Consider the following 13301-nt stretch of genomic DNA (forward strand, 5'->3'; position numbering starts at 1 on the left):
CCTTTATTGGAATGGCGGTTGATGCTCAAAATTCATCCATTGACTTAGGTAATGAGATCATGGGACACATTCCAAATGATTGTTGCCTTTGTGACGATGACATAACTCCAGAAAAGATTTTCACCCAGCAAGGGTGGAATTTCTTGATGTACTCTTCCTGCCCTTATGGGGCGGAAGAGGTAACCTGGAAGGATGAGGTGGTATTTCAAGTCAACAGTGACTACCTTCCCTCCTTGAAATCTCCTGTCCAGGCCAACACCATAACAAGAGATATCGCCACTCAACTGGAGGATTCCACAGAAATTGCAAAACCTGAGGTATTTCTAGGATTCAGGCAGATGGTTGAGGAATAAATCAACCTTGCTGATGCCTGTGAGACCGAGGAGCAAAAGCATAAGTTGGAACAGGTGTTTTGGGATTTTCAAGAGATCTTTGTCGTGGACCTGTACAACTGTGGTCGCACCGAGATACATTCCACCTCCATACCAACGGACCCTAGAGTGGCTCCCGTTTTTGTGAAGCAATACAGGTTGCCCTTCACATCTATGGAGTCACTCACAGAGAGTATGAAGAATTTAGAATCCCGTGGGATAATTTTTCCAGTCCACAGTACCTTTAATAGCCCAGCACTGGGGATACTCACACCCAATGGCCAATGGAGACGTTGCGCAGACCTTAGAGAGTTAAAATACACATAGCTGAAATACGATATGTTCTGACTGAGTTGAAGGATGCCACAGCAAAACTGTCCTTCTAGAAGGCACAGTGGTGTAAAACCCGCATGAACTTCCTAGGGCATGAAATCACCCCTGAGGGACTCAGTCCTCAAGTGAAAAAAGGTGGAAGCCTTACTGAAATTAAAATACCCTACGACTCTGCATGAACTAAGAAGCCTACTTGGACTTACTAATTATAGTAGGAAGTTCATAGAGGACTACGCAGAGGTCACCAGACCATTGGGCCATTTACTAAAGGCTGGGTTCAAATGGGAGTGGGGTCCAGAGCAAGCCGAGGCAGTAAAACAACTGAAGAGAAGCCATTCCCAAGCGCCTTGTTTGGCTTACCCCATCAAAACCAAGGAGTTCTTCTTGGAGACGGGGTTCTCAAATACTTGCTTAACAGCAGTATTATACCAGAAGCACGACAAGGTCAACAAAGTCATCTTGTATGCGAGTAAGAATTTGTCCTCTGTGGAGGAAAAATTCAACGATTGTGAAAAGGCACTCCTGGCAATGGTGTGGGCATTGAAAAATGACTGCCTGCTCATCCATGGGGAGCACATCATTGTCGAGACTCCTCACCAGCCCTTGCAATATCTCCAAAGTGACTGAATCTGGGCAGGGAACGTGAGTAATTCTAGAATTACTTCCTGGATTCTGTCCGTGCAAGGCTTTCCTGTGGAGGTCAGTTATGGCCAAAACAAGAAGAGTCCTCTAGCGCAAATTTTGTCTGACTTGCATGATTGTGCGCAAGAAAACTGTCTCGAGGATCAAAGTCTAAAAACCCAAGACAACATGGAGGCATACCTTACTTCCCCGCACAAAGTCTACGAGGAAGGCACGTGCCAGGGGATACCCACTGTTTATGTGGATGGGTACTCCAACCATGTTGACAATGACGTGGAAAAAGAACTGGTGGCTGGCGTCGCGAATGAATGGGTGAATGATGCCCCAGAACCCTCTGCTGGGTACAAGATCGGTCCCCAAAGTAGTCAGGTGGCAGAGTTGATGGTGGTACATGAAGCCATCCTCACTGCCGTTCAACACCAACTCCGAGAACTGGTCATAATCACTGATTCACATTATGTCAGAAATGGGTTTTTGGAGCACCTGATTAATTGGAAAAATCGAGACATGCTGTGTGCAAATAAACCGCTCAAGCACGGGAAATTAAAAAATCCATTGATGATCTGGTCACCTCGAATGAGATGACCATCTACTGGAAAAAGATCAAAGCTCACTCCAGGTTAGAGGGACCAGACAAAACCGGAAATTACTTGGCTGACCAGTTGGCCAAAACCAGAGACATCCACAGGGATCTCATAGAGATCGATGCCCTGTTGGGGGGGAAATACAACTTGCTGCTGTCACCAGGTCCCAGACACTTTCCCCAAATGAACTCTTAACTACCCAGTGGAGTAAGGAAACCCCAGATGCTGATTTAATTATGGCACAAAAGGGGATCCGATTATTGAGAAAGGTTATCAACTCATTGAAGACCCCGTGAATATGCCTCTGACCGAATCACATTGCAATATTTGACAAATTCTTGGAGAGCTGACATAGCATTCTCAGAAAGTACGGTCCACAGACCCCTCAATGGGATGTCAGCAGTGTGTGCCACAGTTGCAGAGAAGCAGATTGCTTTCTGTCATGAATATTAAAAATAATAAGTAATTCCGTTTTTCCCTTTAAATTAAAAATATGCTCATCAAAATTTGTGCAAGACTTTCAAAATATGAACTTGATTTCTGTCTATCATGAGCCCATCACAGAGGAAAACACAGTGTACAGAATCTATAAGGAAATGTTGAACTGCAGTAAAATTAAGGCCTTTCACGGCTGAAATTAACAAAAAGGAGATTTCGATGTTGCCTCTAAAGTGAAAATGTTCATCAAAGCCACTAAAAGTGTAATTATGAGGTCTTCCTTATTAGCTGCATGTAAGGGGCAACCTTGTGGGACACTTATTCATACAGAAACTTTGTGCATTCTTAAGAGCTTATTTAAAGGCATAATGTGAGCTAAAAATGCAATTTCAGCTGAGTCTGAAAGGCTTGGGCTGCTTGCGATTTCCTCAAATGTGAAAATGAATTCCTTCCTTTAGGTTTGGATGTGAGACGGGTTGGAGGCCTACTCAAGAAAGGATCCATAGCATAAAAAAATCAAAGCATTTTTATTGTTCGCAATACTCATTGTAGGGGAAGGAGATCCCTGGCTTGAGTGTGCCGTGTAATAAATTGCAACATGACCAATACCCTATTGTACACTGCACATACCACAATACACATGTCTAGCAAAACACATGCATCTCATGTCATGGATGCAAAACGGTACTGTATCCTTGTTGCTGGATAGCTCTGCCTGACACCCCTAGAGGATGCGGAATGCGTAGCGTATCTCGGTTGCTTCAGGGGCAACATTGTGGAGGGAGTGGCGAGGGAGTGGAAAGGTATATGCATTTTCACCACAGCCACATCGGCGATAGAAAACAAATCAGCCTGAGGTTACTCGACAATATGAGGGGTCTTGTTCAGGGACAGGTGGCCACAATATATATCAGCCGAAATTACAAAGCTTGATGACACCAACTTTAGCACTTGAAACTTTAAATAGCTGCTACTGTACGGATGCAGTGATAGAGGCCAGTATCAAGCGTGCTATCAAGTTATGGGTTACCTTAATTGAATCAACCAGGTTATCTTCTGAACATCATTGTTGATTGACTCTATGTGATTGGTTACTTAACATCAGATGGGACAACTAAGCCCTCCCCTAAAAATGACCACTATGAATGTCACTAAATACACAACGTCCCATTGGTTTACACAACTATACGACCCCTAATTACATGGTCCTTTACAATTGGTTGGCACTCTAACCTCTGTCAGTCCTTTTCCACCTACGTCTAGCAGCATGCAGGCTGGCCATCCAGGTGCTGGTGAGCTCGCTTTAACCATTGCTTCCGACCAATTAGCATATCAATCCATTATCACCTCAGTGGTCTACTGTCAATTAGGCTTTGAAGCTTGGCCTTGAGAGTGTTCTTAGTGCTGAGAAATTCAGGGAGCGAAAGCACACTCTGCCCTCATGCGTAGGTGTGATCATCTCGTTCGTCCAACTTCATCCTTCCATCTGACTGGAGACCATGGAATCGAGCTTCTAGTGCTTTTTAATACTAATGCTTTTTTAACAGACCTCTGATGTCTTCCTTGTTTTGTTCATGCCTTCTGAACAGGAGTTCTGTTCTTTCACACGATTTGTATCCAATGTCAGTTTACTCCAGTTTGATAAGACCTTGGCTTCTTTGGCTCATCCAGCCTTGTCTGCTGAGTTTCACTTTGTAATTCAATTTGCTTTCAACTGCAACACTCTGGAAATTAGGCTTTCTCTGCCTTCTTGCTAAAGTCCAGCACTGCTATCATGCGTAGTGGAAACATCCATCCTTTACTTGTCCATATGTGTATATATATATATATATCTTGGCTCTTGCCGCAATCTATTCACTATAAAGCTAGCCTCAAGATTACTTTGTCTGCTTGCGTTTCATTTGCATCTGTACACGTGTAACAAATCTTGATGTCTTCATCTGTTTCTGTGGCATAAGCTTCTTCACCTTGATCCCAAGATGTCACTTATCTTTGATACTTTCTTGATGCCTTCTAGAATATCTGCATTCTCTGGGGTCTGCATATCTTCTAGGTTTGTCAGTTCAGCTCTGTGTGATGTCTACTTGGTGATGGTTGGTGACGTCACCATTCTACCTTACCATTTATTTGCTCTGCTTCTTCGGGAATCTGATTTAACAATCATCATATTTCCTGGTATGCAGGTATGGTTTCCTCAATGGGAATCTTGCCTCTAGGATTCCTTTTGGTCTTTGTCATTTCGACTCCTCTGTGTATGTCACATACTCTGGTTTCCAACATACAAGCAATAGGGGCGGCACAGTTGTGGTGGGGATACTTGGCTCCTCCTCTACATCCTTGTAGAGAAAGAAGCCAGGTTTTATGCCCCCGTCAAGGTACAAGGCCAGTGTGCATTTTCAGCACTGGTGGATGCCGGATCCCAAGACACCCTTCTATCCAAAAAGACATTTGATCAAATCAATTCAGGGAGTGGGGAGAGTCAGCTAATTCCCCTCACACCTCTTCCTGGACAACTCCAGAACTTCGACGGACATGACATTCCAGTCGAAGGGACTGCGGATCTGGAGTTCAAAATTGGGTGACACAAGGTGAAATACCTGGTCATAGTCGTCGCCCCGGAGGACACACCCTGTCTCTTAGGGACTGACCTCCTTCAGAGGTTGTCACCCCTAATAGACTGTGTGAACAAGGTCTCTATGTAAGCTTAAATGGCACATGCCATATGGTTGAGCAGCGGTCTGACAAAATTGAGTTCCACTTTAGGAACAATCAAGTCCCCGACATAACTCTAATTGCTGTAGGAGAACTAACTGGTGATGGGAACCCTTCTCCACTCTTGAAATCAACCTTCCTCCCAGTTTTAGGTGGCATTCCGCACTGGAAGGAAATATCCTGAAATGTTTTGCTAATCCACAATTTGAAGAAAACCCAAACCCTATGATAAAAGGTGATGAAAAGCCAGCTCAAAGCTATTCAGAAAAAGGATGAACAGCTTTTTCTTCCCCATTCAGGTAAATGAGAGCGGGAGCCTGTTCTCGCCAGAGTATGCCTGAATAAGGGAAAAAGCTTCATCAATGAAGCGTTATTCAGGAAACTCCTAAAAGATCAGGCAATTGCCACATTTAAGTTGATAGATAAGTGGGAAATGGGCGTGGAAACTCCAAATTCCAAGCATCTCTTGCCCAGCAGGTGCATGCTAAACAATTACATTGATCATAACAGCATACAGCATTATCGTTGAGTTGTACGAGATGTCCCCTCTGTCTTCTACTTAGGCAGTGACATTCTCAATCGATTCACAATTAATTTGGACCTAATTAATATCAAAGTCTGGTCCCGACTGGGGGGTAACCCTTGGGCTTTGATAATCCTGAAAAAGCATTTCGGTCAGCCCAATTGCTGCCGTATGCATTTGAGGTTCAAACTAGAGAAGAGGTCACCATCCCAGGACTGGTCTGACAATTCACCATCCCCCTAAAAATTAAGAGAGTACAGAAACTCCAAAACCCACGCTTATGTAAATTTAAATCACCATCTCCAACAACAGGGATTGTATTTGAACCCGACCCCACTAGTTGACTTAGAATACAACACCATTCAAATATTGGTGGATAACAGCGACGCTAGAAGTATCACTCTGGGTGCAGACACCTTTATTGGAATGGTGGTTGATGCCCATTATTTCTCCATTGACCTAGAGAATGAAATCATGGGACAGATCCCCAATGACTGCTACGATTGTGAGGATAACTTACCTACTATTAACAAAAGGTACTGTTACGTGTACAAATTGGCCTGTGATGGGTATATATGGGTTAAGACCCTACTTCTGGTCCAATCATGTGTAACCACTTGGGTTATTACCTCTACATGTGATTGTATATATCTCAAAACAGAACACCAAAGAGGACACAAGAGCTAATATAATTTAGGACAAGGCTTTATATCAAAAAGGTTTGTGCATAAAATAAAAAAAAACACAAACATGTGGGTGCATATACAATCAATAACATGATTTGTGCATTCACAAAAATACAGAGATAAAGTCTTTCAAAACATATATGAAAACAACAATGCAGAGAAAAATACATACATAAAGGAAACAAAGCAAGTCTAAACAGCGACTAGGAGTTATTTATCATTCTAGTGATAAAGAGTCAATTCAATGTTTATCGCAAATTCTGTTGCATCAGATTGAAAATTTGAAAAAAAGGTAACAATTACTCTTTTTCAATGATGTGTAATTATGTTTAATCTAAATGGAATCCCAGGATAAACATTGTTATACATTCGGACTGGCTCTGCCAACGCATGGGGGGGTAAGAAAAGCACAGAAGCAAAAAAATCAAAGAAGCTTCTGGGAGGAGTGTCCTTGCTAATTGGCAAAAAAGTCCAAAGAGTGTCTGGTCCAAGCAGGATAGAATGTTCTATAAAGGACCTCCAATCCCCTCTTAGCAAAGCAATAATGCGTTTCGGCGGTACCAAATGGGTTAAAAGATGCTCTTCGCAACTGAAGAGAAAATTCCGCCTTCATCAGGGCAGTGAGTAGCAGGACCCTGTATTGTCAAAGGAAGGGAAAGGGAAAGGAAATTATTTAATAGAAATACTAAATAAGAAAAATTTAAGAGAAAGTAAATCAGAAATAGAAAGTTGGAAAGATAAGTTGACTTGGTGTAAAAGAATGATATACACAAAAAGATTTAATGTAGACGGGATGCGCTTGTCTAATTGCAGAACAATGAACTTGGTCATGTCTGCAAAGCCCCTCGAAGCCATGTCTAAGTATTCCAATGGACGGGGATCCCTCGGTGCAATACCGAAGGGTCCCCCCTAAAAGAAAAGGAAGATAATGGCATGGGTTCCCCTTAAAGACATAGGTCGCACGGGCCACGGCCCACCCCCACGATTCCAACAGACCAACGGGCCAGTGGAGGCCGGAGGAGCGGATGAAAGTGCAGCGAAAACAGGGAAAAGCCTGTAAGAACAAGGTGGTGGCTAATGGTCAACCAGATGAAGCATGGAAAAATTAAACCAAGAAATACCCATATAGGTGGAAGGTAAACCGTAAAATTACCTGCAGTATGCCCTTGGAGAAAGAGATGGGAAGAGGAAAGCATTTAGGTAATGGTATGGATCCTGAAATTTGTCGGGAATCAGGAACTGGTAGTGAGTACATTAAATTGGCTGTGCCATCAGGGGCGGTCTGGTGTGTCACTCTGCAGGTGGGGAGAGACAGTGGGAATAAATAACATAAGGCACGGAGCCAAACATTCCCCTGTCCCAGGTATTCAAATTAGCAATGAGGGATGGTAGGTATATCTACCTCAGAAAATGGAAATTGAGGCTCCGTAGTCTGCAACCCAAGCGGGTAGGAAAGAAACCAACTTTCGGCTGTGAGTGTGCCGCGTTGCATCCTCCGCTGCGAATAAATGCAGAAATGTGGAGAATGCGCGTTCGTTACTAAGGTAACAACATGACCGTTGGGGGGGCGAGCGTATGGGCTAGAGTCTGATGTGTACGCGGCACCCAATGAGGTGCCTCTACGTAGGTAAAGGAAGGTTGGAGTGTCTCCTAGCAGACCAATGGAGATGAGGTGGAACGAAGACCGAAAGGCACGTAACAGTCCCGGTCTTGTTACAAATAAATCCTCCACCTTTGAAACGAGTGATCGCTCACTTGACTCCATGAAAGGCACGTAACAGTGCCGGTCTTTCGAGTAAATTAATCTTCCATCCTTTAAACGAGTGATCGGTTACTCGACTCCACAATCGACCGCAGCGACCGACATGAATGCGGACGCAAGTCTGCACAGGACACGGTTTGGTCCGGGAACCAACTTACGGGTCGCTGACACAGAGAGCGAAGGCGCTGTGAGACGGCCCTGAGGGTATGTCAGACCAGCTCCATTCTGACTGGAATGCGTGGGCCATGGATGTGTGGGAGGGGTGTGTGCAGTCCTCCAGAGCTCTTCGTGAAAATTCACGAGCTGTGGTATGGTGTAGCCGAGGAGCCAGTAAATGGGAAATGGGAAGGCTGCGTGATAACTTACCTCACAAAAGATTTTCACCCGGCAAGGGGGGGAATTTCTTGATGTACTCTTCCTGCCCTTATTGGGGGGGGTTAACCTGTGACATCAGGAAGGATGAGGTGGTATTTCAGGTCAACAGTGACTGCCTCTCCTACCTGAAACCTACTGTCCAGGCCAACACCATAACAAGAGATCTCCCCACGCAGCTGGAGGATACTGCAGAGATTGCAAAACCTGAGGTATTTCCAGGCTTCAGGCAGATGGTTGAGGAACAAATGAACCTCGCTGATGCCTGTGAGACCGAGGAGCAAAAGCAAAAGCTGAAGCAGGTGTTTCTGGATTTTCAAGAAATCTTTGCTGTGGACTCGTACGACTGTGGTCGCACCGAGATACATTCCACATCAATGCCCACGGACCCGGGGATGGCTCCCGTATTTTTGAAGCACTATCAGTTGCCTCCCGGAGCTATAGAGTCACTCACATCATAAAGAGCTTAGAGTCCCATCAGATATTCGTCCAGTCCACAGTACCTTTAATAATCCGGTACTGGAGATACTAAAAGCCAATGGCCAATGGAGACTGTGCGCAGACCTTAGGGAATTGAACAAAAGGGTCCCCATGTCCCGATGGCCTCTTCCCTACATTGACCAGGAACTGGCCCAGATCCAAGGGTCAAAGGTGTATACTGCCATTGACCTGACCAATGGATACTGGACATTATCGGTGAGTAGGAAAGACCAGTACAAGCTGGCCTTTACCTTCGGGGGGGGAGGCAGTACACGTGGACCCGAACCCCCTTTGGATATATAAACTCTGGCAATTAATTTAACATTTTTTTGCACAAGGTCATGCCTGACTTGGGTAAAAGGGGAAACCTGGTCTATGTGGATGATGTTCTAATTAAAAGCTCAACTGTGGAGGAACATATCGTGGAAATCTGCTATGTTCTGACACAGTTGAAGGAAGCTGGAGCTAAACTGTCCTTCCAGAAGGCGCAGTGGTGTAAGACCCGGGTGTACTTCTTAGTTTATGAAATAACCCCTGACGGTCTCTGTCCCCAGGTGAAAATGGTGGAAGCCTTACTAAAATTGAAAGACCCCACAACTCTGCAGAACTAAGAAGCCTTCTTGGACTGAATAATTAAAGTCGAAAGTTCATAGAGGATTACGCAGAGGTCACAAGACCCCTGGTCCACTTACTAAAGGCCGGGGTCAAGTGGGAGTGGGGTCCAGAGCAAGCCGAGGCATTGAAGCAACTGAGGAGAAGCCTCTCGCAAGTGCCTTGTTTAGCTTACCATGTCAAAAACAAGGACTTCTTCTTGGAGACGGGGTCCTCAAATCCTTTCTTGACTGCATTATTATACCAAAAGCATGACAAGGTCAACAAAGTCATCTCCTATGCGAGCAAGACTTTGTCCTCAGTGGAGGGAAAATTCAACAATTGTGAAAAGGCACTTCTTGCAACGGTGTGGGCATTGAAAAATTACTGCCCTTTCATCCAGGGGGAGCACATGTAGAGACTCCTCACCAGCCTTTGCAATACCTCCAAAGTGACAGAATTCGGGACAGGGAATGTGAGTAATTCCAGAATTACTTCCTGGATTCTGTCCATGCAAGGCTTTCCTGTGGAGGTCAGTTATGGCCAAAACAAGAAGAGTCCTCTTGCGCAAATTTTGTCTGACTTGCATGATTGTGCGCAAGAAAACTGTCTCGAGGACGAAAGTCAAAAAACACAAGACAACATGGAGGCGTACCTGACTTCCCCGCACAAAGTCTATGAGGAAGACACGTGCCAAGGGATGCCCACAGTTTATGTGGACGGGTGCTCCTATCATGTTGATAACAATGGGGAAAAGGATTGGGTGTCTGGCATTGGGAATGCCTGTGTGAATGATGTCTGGGAGGCTTATTCTGGGTACAAGATTGGTCCCTGAAGAAGTCAGGTGGTGGTGTGATGGTGGTTCATCAGGCCATCCTCACTGCCCTGCAACACCGACTCCACAACTGTTAATAATCACTGATTTGTATTATGTCAGGAATGGGTTTGTGGATCACCTGATGAATTGGAAAACCAGAGGCATGCTGTGTGCAAACAATAAAGCACTCAAGCATGGCAAACTAATACAATCTATCGATGATCTGGTCACCTCAAATGAGATGTATCTACTGGAAGAAGATCAAGGATCATTCCAGACACTGCGCATGCCCGCGCAATGCAGGCGGACCTAAACATCTCGGCTCCCGGCGGCCGCTGCATTTATCCTAAAATATAACCCCTTTCTGCTGCATGAAATTACCCCATCTGCTCACGAGCAGTGGCGGACACATTTGTGCAGCCGTCGCTGCATTTTGGGGACGAATCGGACCGGGGGACTCCAGTACCAGCCTGAAGACTGCCGGCGGGTGATCCGCGGCCGGCCCAGCGTTAGCAGAAGCGACCGCCACCCCTCCCCCTCCGAGACACTCCGACACTGAAGAGCCCGGGCACAGCGATGCGCCGGAGAAACACTGGCAGACCGGCGGGAGAAACCCCGTGGCGCTCCACCGGCACCGTCGGAGTCACAACTGTGGTCCCTCCCTCCTGCCTGATCCTGGGGACACCGCAAGGCGCTGGGATCGGAACGGCTGCTGCCATCGATACACTGCATCCCACTCGCCCCTGGCGGTGCAACGCACTCGAGAAGCCCCCTCTTTTCTTTCCTTCCTGAACTTGCAGAGGACCACGAGGGAAACGCACCACCGTTCCCCACGCACAGACCCGCGAGCTACCCGAAGCGCTCACCCCAGGCCCGGGCCCACGCTGCCAGCCCTCCCCAGTAATCTCCCACCCCGTCAGCGAGACTGGATCGGCCAGGGTCGAGTCGCGGCATGACTAGAAGGATTGAGTGCTGAGCTCCCCTGCTGTGGACAACACGAGGGCAACGGACCCAGCTACAGCGAGGTAGGAGTGTGTGTGGGGCTGGGAGCTTGCCCTGTTTCCCCCTACCCCTCCACAGCCCCTCATACACCTGGACCGGCGACAGGGCCTGTGAAGCCCATGAACGGAATTGCAAAGGGCGGAGATAGGTACTGGCTAGTGCTACGCCAGGGGACAATACTGTGGCACGATCCCGCATTTCCTTGAAAGACTGTTTTCTCCCCCCCCCACCCTAAGCAAGGCCTCAGCACACTCGGACTGCGGTGGAGGACAACCTGCGGAACAGCCCCTACAGGGCACCACTACTGCGGGGGTGAGCTCTCCCCTACTCATACGGCATCACCCCCAAGCGCCTGGCAGCCCTGAAGGAGGGGGGCCACACTCCGGGGGAGCATGCTCCACTGTCTTCGACGCTGCCCTTGCGTGGACACACCGTGGGCGCCCCGTATTGCTGCAACGTAACAATCTGACCCATGCAGGGCCCCTCCAGGCCTCATCATCCATCCTCCTTGCCCATACCAGGCACACCACCTGCGTCATGGGGAAAGAAAAATCAAAAAGGCAAACTCTTCAAAGTAAAATGGACTTCTACACAACAGGCTCCCCCCCCCTCGCCAGGGGACTCATACTCCAGAAGAGGAAGGCGCCAGCGAAGAGCTCCATGACCCCCCAATCTCTCTGACAGACCTCATGAAAGCGATTGGGGACTCGAGAACATCACTGGAACTCAAAATGGGAGGCCTATCCACAGAGGTGTCCCTTATACGCCAAGACCTCCGCAATCTATCGGCCAGGGTCGGTGAGGCGGAACAGATAATTTCGGACACAGAAGACACGGTGCACCGTTTAGAGCAACAATTTACCGCGATCATTCAGAAAGTAGCCCAACTGGAAAACCGTGCGGAGGACAGTGAGGGGAGGGCGCGGCGCAATAACCTCAGGATCCTTGGAATACCGGAGAGGGAGGAAGGCCCCAGCGCTGAACTCTTTCTTGAGGACTGGCTAGCTCATATCTTCGCCCCCAGAAGACTGTCCAAATTTTTTTCTATAGAAAGGGTGCATAGAGTCCCCACCGGTCCACCAACTCCGGGCGCCCCACCCAGAACAATAATCGCAATGCCTGCTGAATTACCGGGACCGAGATGCGATCCTACAAATAGCAAGGGCCTCTGGCCCGATAACATACAAAGGCTACAGGATCGGGTTCTACCCCGACTACACCAAGGAAGTCCAGAAGGCCCGCCAATCTTTTGACTCGGTCAAGAAGAAACTTCACTCGCTCTCTATCAAATATGCTTTATTCTTCCCGGCATCGCTTAAAGTCCACTATGAGGGCACCACTCATCTGTTCTACACACCCAAAGATGCATGGGACTGGCTGGAAACCCAAGTTCTCACGGGTTCCAGAGCGAGGCGCACGCCACCAGGACCACCCACACAGAGGGCCCGGTCCGACCGACCCTCGCCCCCTCAATCTCCGAACAATGCAGACAACGACGTGACGGGGACCCCCACCGAAAAGGGGTAAGGACCACGCAACGGGGGACTAATCTGCAACATAATAACATGGGAGCGCTCAACTAGCGGCCGCCGCCCCTGATGCGGCACGGGCACTATCACAGTCAGGGTTATCCCGAGGAAGTTCACCAAGTTATAAGTTTGTTCACCAAGTTATAAGTTCAATGTTTGGGCGACAGGTGCTCCCAGTTGGGGGGGAAGTACGGGGTGGGGGGGAGTTTTGGGGACTCAAGGAAATGTAATCACGAGACAAGAAGGCTGGAAACCAACGAGTACAGGCAATGTAAATGAACACTGTTTTTGGCCAGGACCGTGGTCGCAACAGTCTGCCAGTCATCAGGCACTTCAATGCGAGGCAACCCCTGGATGTCTCCTCTGAGAAGAGATCGACATAGGCCCCCAAGAAAGGCGCAACTGCCACTAATCCTCCGAGACACCGCAACAAGGGGACTCACGCAGACAGGATGAACT

Source organism: Ambystoma mexicanum, chromosome 6p (genome assembly GCF_040938575.1).
Source record: "Ambystoma mexicanum isolate Mex_15411 chromosome 6p, UKY_AmexF1_1, whole genome shotgun sequence".
NCBI lineage: Eukaryota > Metazoa > Chordata > Amphibia > Caudata > Ambystomatidae > Ambystoma > Ambystoma mexicanum.